The sequence below is a fragment of the Camellia sinensis genome, chromosome 2, assembly GCF_055761805.1.
Source record: "Camellia sinensis isolate YWXY chromosome 2, ASM5576180v1, whole genome shotgun sequence".
NCBI classification, from domain to species: Eukaryota; Viridiplantae; Streptophyta; class Magnoliopsida; order Ericales; family Theaceae; genus Camellia; species Camellia sinensis.
Window position 1 is genome coordinate 169,888,081 of NC_138962.1, and position 7,432 is coordinate 169,895,512.

The 7,432-nt window shown below is 45.5% G+C and overlaps 1 pseudogene; it reads left to right on the forward strand.

The window, feature by feature from the left end:
- Positions 1 to 522: 522 nt before the first annotated feature.
- LOC145819232 (uncharacterized) lies at positions 523 to 6,964 on the forward strand (annotated as a pseudogene).
- The last annotated feature ends 468 nt before the right edge of the window (positions 6,965 to 7,432 follow it).

Here is a 7,432-nt window from a genome sequence, read left to right on the forward strand (position 1 = left end):
CAACCTTATCGGCCCCCACAACCGTACCGGCAACTACAACCCCCGCCTGTTCCTCAGGGCAACTCTGCCTTTGAGACTCAGGTTTTGGAAGTTCTCGCAGAACTTAAGGGGTTAGCACCGGTAGTTCACTCCCATACTCACTGTATTGCCAAGCTAGAGGCCCAATTGGGTCAAATGGCTAATAACATAAATCGAAGAGAGGAGGGAACATTACCAAGTCAAACTGTGGCCAACCCTAAGGGACAATACGGGGCAGAGAGTTCGGGTGGGAATGGTAAGCAACATGAGCAAGTGTAGGCGGTGGTTTCTTTAAGAAGTGGTAGGGAGTTAGAGCCTCAATCAGTTGCGTCTGATGCAACTAGAGTTAGGAAGGGTGACCACGGTGGTTCACCAAGTGAGAGCAAGGGTGAGGGGGAAACACTTAAGAGGGATGAGTTAGTCCCTAGCACTCCATATGTGCCTAAGGCACCCTTTCCCCAGTGCCTTGATACACCGTCCCCTTTTAATAAGAAGGCGGCATCTATGGAGGCAATGATGGAGGTCTTTAAACAGGTAAAAATCAACCTCCCCCTGTTGGAGGCGATTAAGCAAGTACCATCATATGCCAAATTTCTGAAGGACCTTTGTACACAAAAGCGTAAATCTAGGACACATGTATCCCAAAAGGTCCTACTCACGGAGCAAGTAAGCTCCATCTTGTTGAATGACACACCTCCTAAGCTTAAGGACCCAGGTGCCCCAACCATTGCATGCATTATAGGGGACCACTTCATTGATAGGGCCTTATTGGATTTAGGGACTAGTGTTAATTTGTTTCCGTACTCTATGTACGAGGAATTTGGGCTTGGCGAGTTGAAGCCCACTACTGTTACTCTTCAGTTGGCTGACCGGTCCCTCAAAGTGCCACGAGGCATGATTGAGGATGTGCTAGTTAAGGTTGATAGGTTCTACTTCCCTGTTGACTTTTTGGTTTTAGATATGGAACCGGTAGCCAGTTCGAGGAAACAAATCCTGGTGATTTTGGGTCGACCTTTCTTGGCTACGGCCAATGCATGCATTAATTGTCAGACCGGGGTTATGGAAGTTTCATTTGGTAACATGCAAGTGAAACTTAATGTTTTCCAACAATCACAACAACCTCATGAGAGAGAGGAGTGCTTATTAGTGGATGTTATGGATGAGATTGTTGAGAAGGCTTTGCCCTCCATTCTTGTAGAGGACCCTTTGGAGGCTTGTCTAGCTCATTTTGGGTTTGAAAATTTTGATATAGATGGGTCAGTTGAGGAGGTGAATGTCTTGCTTAATTCTTCTTCTACACCGGATTTTCCTCCATGGAAAGCCCGGTTTGAGTCACTTCCTCCTCTGTCGAGAGAGCCTGCCACACCATCTTTGGTCACACCACCTACACTTGAGTTGAAGCCACTTCCGGCCACACTCAAGTATGCATTTTTAGGGCCCCAAGATACTTTACCGGTCATCATTGCATCTGACTTGACTGCAGCGCAGGAGAGTCAGTTAATGAGTGTTCTCGTGGCACATCGGAGTGCTATAGGGTGGTCAGTGGCTGATTTGAAAGGGATAGATCCCTCCGTGTGCATGCATTATATACACCTAGAGGAGGACACCAAACCTTCTCGCGAAATGCAACGGAGACTGAATCCTAACATGAAAGAGGTGGTGAAGAAGGAGGTTTTGAAATTATTGGATGCGGGTATTATATACCCCATCTCAGATAGCAAGTGGGTGAGTCCCACACAAGTAGTGCCCAAGAAATCGGGCATCACTGTTGTTGAGAACGAAGGAGGAGAGTTAGTCCCCACACAAACCACTACTGGGTGGCGAGTGTGCATTGATTATAGGAGACTAAATTCCTCGACTAGGAAGGACCATTTTCCCTTACCTTTCATTGACCAAATCCTAGAGCGGTTAGCGGGGCAGGGTTTCTATTGTTTTCTTGATGGCTATTCGGGGTATAATCAAGTCCCGGTGTACCCCGCTGACCAGGAAAAGACCACATTCACATGCCCTTTTGGCACTTTTGCTTACAGGCGCATGCCCTTTGGGCTGTGTAATGCACCGGCGACCTTTCAACGGTGTATGATGGCCATTTTCTCCGACATGGTGGAGAAATTCTTAGAGGTTTTATGAATAACTTTTCGGTGTTTGGACCGTCTTTTGAGGAATGCCCTAGGAACTTGACTAGAGTGTTAGAACGATGTACTGAGGCAAACCTAATCTTGAGTTGGGAAAAGAGCCATTTTATGGTTCGTGAGGGTATAGTGTTGGGACACATTGTGTCCCTTCGAGGTATAGAAGTTGACAAGGCTAAGGTTGACCTCATTGCAGGCCTTCCTCCACCCAATTTCGTGCGTCAAATTAGGTCTTTCCTAGGCCATGCAGGTTTTTACCGTAGGTTCATCAAAGACTTTAGTAAGATATCACGTCCTTTGTGTAGTTTACTAGTTAAGGACGCGCCTTTTGTCTTTGATGAAGCATGCTTAAAGGCATTCGAAACACTAAGAATGGCCTTGACCACCGCCCCAATCATGAAATCACCAGATTGGTCTCTTCCCTTTGAAATCATGTGTGATGCCTCCGATTATGCTGTCGGGGCTGTGTTGGGCCAAAGGGTCAATAAGGCACCATTTGCTATATATTATGCTAGTCGCACTCTCTCAGATGCTCAATTGAACTACACTACTACCGAGAAAGAGTTGCTAGCTGTGGTCTTTGCCTTAGACAAATTCCAGTCTTATCTCCTAGGTTCCAAGGTCATAGTCTTCACTGATCATGCTGCTTTGCAGTATTTACTACCTAAGAAAGAGACCAAACCTAGGTTGATTAGATGGATTTTGTTGCTTCAGGAATTTGATTTAGAGATCTGTGATAAGAAAGGATCTGAGAATGTGGTGGCGGATCATCTCTCTCGAATCCTCGTTGAGTATAATAGCGACCCTCTTATTTTGCATGATTCATTTCCGGACAAACAACTTTTTGAGCTGTCACAAGCGAGCCCCCCGTGGTTTGCACATATTGTGAATTACTTGGCCATTGGGCAAACTCCGCAAAATTGGTCTAAGCAAGACAAAGACCGATTCTTTTCACAAGTCAGGTATTACTTTTGGGAGGATCCGGAGTTGTTTAAATATTGCTCCGACCAAGTGATCCGACGGTGTGTGCCGGAGAGTGAGGTGCATAGCATTCTTACATTTTGTCATTCTTCTGCATGTGGCGGTCATTTTAGTGGGCATAAAACGGCCACCAAGATTTTACAAAGCGGGTTTTATTGGCCCACAATTTTTAAAGATGCCCATCAATTTTGTAGAACTTGTTTGCGCTGTTAGCAAATGGGTTCGATGTCTAGCCGTGACATGATGCCAATGTCCCCTATTCTTGTGGTTGAAATATTTGATGTTTGGGGGATTGATTTTATGGGCCCTTTCCCGTCGTCGTTCAGGTTTGAGTACATTCTCTTGGCAGTAGATTATGTGTCTAAGTGGGTGGAGGCAATAGCTACCCGAACAAACGATCATAGAGTGGTAATCAAATTTTTGCATGAAAATATCTTTAGTCGTTTTGGGTTTCCTAGAGCCATAATAAGTGATCAGGGTACACATTTTTGTAACCGGTTCTTTGAGTCGGTAGTTAAGAAATACTCTATCACCCATAAAGTTGGCACTCCATGCCACCCTCAAACTAGTGGCCAAGTAGAAGTCTCAAATAGGGAGGTAAAGCACATAATTGAGAAAACGGTGAGACCGGATAGGAAAGATTGGTCACAATGGTTAATTGATGCATTATGGGCTTACCGCACTGCTTATAAGACACCCATTGGGATGTCACCATATAGGGCGGTGTTTGGTAAAGCTTGTCATCTCCCGGTTGAACTTGAGCATCGAGCATTGTGGGCCATAAACAAGTTTAACTTCGATATGGCCGCGGCTCAACCGGAAATTGCAACTCAATGAGCTGGAGGAAATCCGGAATGATGCATATGAGAGTTCCAGAGTTTTTAAAGCTCGGACTAAGGAATTCCATGACAAGCACATTAATAGAAAATCCTTTGAACCCGACCAAAAAGTGTGGCTTTTTAATTCAAAATTGAGACTCTTTCCGAGTAAGCTAAGATCAAGATGGGATGGCCCCTTTGAGATTGTTGAGGCATTTAGTCATGGCGCCGTTGAGGTGCAAGATCCAAAAACTAGCCACACTTTCAAAGTGAATGGCCAAAGATTGAAACCATATATAGAGGGGATTGGGAATGGGGATATGATTGAGTCCATTGCTTTGATAGACCCATTTTACTATGATTGATAAATTGATTTCTTGTTCTCTTTTCTTTCCCTTCTATGCTATTATGTTTTTCTTTGTTCTCGTTATGCTTTACTTGCGTCTAGGAGACTTTAAATCCTCTAAAGGTGTAATTCCTTTGGTGTTTGCCGTGCCCGAACGGCATCTGACTGTTTGGTATAGCCACCTAACCGTGTTTGTAGTGAGTTCCTAAGAGACCAACTGAGACGGTGGAAACTAGAGTTCGAATGGCAAAGCCTAGAACACAAAGGTTTGGGATTTCCGAGACTAAAGTCTGGTTTAAATACCCAGGGGTGTGGAGATTGCTTCAAAACTACCTCGGCTTGAACTCTGTTTGGCAGTCCCATAGATTGAGGTAGCTTTATGCGCCTCGATTCTGGATACCAAATCAACCTAGTCTGTCACCCTGTTAGAAAATAGGAAAAGTTACAAATACAGTTAGGGAGAAAAGTAGTACCCGTAATTTTCGCGTGAAGATTATACCTTTAATGGGCATTCCGTATGTTCTTTTGTGCTATATTTATTCCGGATGTCAATTGAAGGTAGAAATGTTTATTCTCTGTGTTTAAAAAGCATGCTTTCATGTTTATTTTATATGTTAAAAAAAAAAAATGAAATCGCCGCACGTGCGACCTGGGCCCCGCACGTGCGGGAAAAATTTGGCAAAACCAACCTTGCACTCTGCTAAATAAGCAGGTGCGGAGGGGCGTGCGTTGACCAGCCGCACGTGCGGCTTGGGCCCCGCACATGCGGGATGCCGATAAAAAAAAAAATCGCGCGGAGTTGACATCGCCGCACGTGCGGGAAAATTTGGCAAAATCACAGTCGCACTCTGCTAAATAAGCAGGTGCGGGAACGGCGTGCGTTGACCAGCCGCACGTGCGGCTTGACTCCCGCACGTGCGGGACGAAGAAAATTAAAAAAAAAAAAAAAAAAAGCGCGAGGGATGGAATCGCCGCACGTGCGGCCTTGACTCCCGCACGTGCGGGGCGGAGAAATTTCAACAAAAAAAAAAACAAAAACAAAAACAAAAAAAACAAATTAATTTTGTTTTGTTTTCTTATTATTATTATTTATTTTGATTTTCATTTACTAATTTCTTTTAATTTTCATACCAAAAAAAAAAAGCAACCCTTATCTAACACAACTCACTCTCTCCCAATCACTCTCACTCTCAGATTTCTCTCTATCTCTTTATCTCTCTCTCTCTCTCTCTCTCTCTCTCTCTCTCTCTTAACCCCACAAACCCACCTTCTTCTTCTTCTTTTTCTTCTCCTTCTTCTTCTTCCCTTTTCTTTTTCTCTCTTCTTCCTCACTACCATCATCTCACCGCCGGCATCACTTCCCTCTCCGTCCGACGAAACTCCGGCGACCACCATTTTTTTCGGCGAACCTCCATTCTTTTTCTCTCTTTCTCCACTTTTTCAAGGATATAAGTCGTCGTGTCTCTGCTCGGGCCTCCAAAAAGGCCAGGGGTGCATCCTCTTCGGCACCACCACCACCACCGTCACCACCATCCTCGCCACCACCACCAGGTGACTTGCCACGGCCGGAGTGGGCTTCACGCCCTCTTCACAAGCTCACGCAGTTCAACCTGCCATTTTTCCAGCATGACGAGGACACTACTTGGGCTATTGAGCAGCTCCGACTCCGGCAACAGTTGGGCATTTGCGCTGTGACCGCGCCCACTTATCCTCGTCTGGTACGACTATTCTACCAGAACCTGCATGAGACACCCACCACAGTTGGACTGCTCTCTAACATTAATGGTCATGTTGTCCACATCACCTCAGCCATGATTGCCACAGTGTTAGAGTTTTTCACCAAACCAGAAGATCAGCCTTTCCCAGAAGTTGAGGATCGACAACCCATACATCGCCTCATCCAGCAATACTTCCCGGGAGCCCACGGTGACAACAGTTTCACATGCTTGTTGCGGAGCAAGCTACCTAGCCGCTTGCTTTTCCTTGATTCCGTGGTCCATAAGAATGTCCTTCCACTTGGGCATCGAGCTGAGCACCGTTTGGAGTTTGTATGGGTTTTACACGGGTATCAGCTTGGCTATCAGGTCCCGCTTGAGGATTTCAGTTTGATGCATTTGCAAAAATTTCTACGTGAGGCAGTTCGGCCTACTCCTCTGCAGAACCTGACTTGGCCACTACCATTCGCCAATTTGTTGACACTTGTGTTTGAGCTGAACCACCTCCCCATTGCTGAGGATGAGGAGATTGATAGAGGGTATCCGACATTCGGCCAGCGGGAATGGCAGCACAGCATATCTCGCATCCCGCAGCCGGTAGGTGCCCCAGTTGATGAGGCCCAGGACCCCGTACATGACCAGCCAGCTCATCATGTTCCCCCTGTGCCTCCCCAAGGGGACCCACTCTACATGACTCGCGAGGAGTACTTACAGCTTCAGCACTCTGTCGATCAGGTCCACCGTACTGTTCGTGATCACCACCAGAGTCTCATGGAGTTGCGCACGGATTTTCAGGCTCATCGCGACTATTCTCAGGCGCGCTTCGATCAGCTACACGCCGACAACCTCGCCATCCGGCAACAGGGTCAGGATGACGCCTTCGAGACGCGCGCTTTGATGCAAGCCTTATTTGCCCAGCATTTCCCACCACCACCACCACCGGCTTCTCCGTAGTATCCGCCTATATACTGCTTTGTCTCTTTTATTTTTATTTTTATTTTCCTTCTTCTTTTTCGTTCTTTCTTTTCTTCAAAAAAAAAAACAATGTGAAGTGTCTATATGTTACTCTCTGCCTACCTGGATGTGCACCTACAATTCTGGTAATATTCTCTCATTTTTCTTTACTTTTCCATTGAGGACAATGTCATATTCAAGTTGGGGGATGAGGGTTATATTTTATTTTGTGCATTCCTATTTGGCTCATAATTCATGCTTATACCTGTTTTACTTGACTGCATTACTTCACCTGATGTGACTTTTTGCTAGCAGGGTGATGATATTTGCATATGTTATTTGGAGATCATAGTAGACTTGTATGAAAAGAGTTTATTGGGTAGATACTTGCATGTGATGTTTGCACGAGAAGAGTTGTCTGTGTTTGTGGTATTAGTACACTTGTCATGAGTATGCCTTAATTCACAT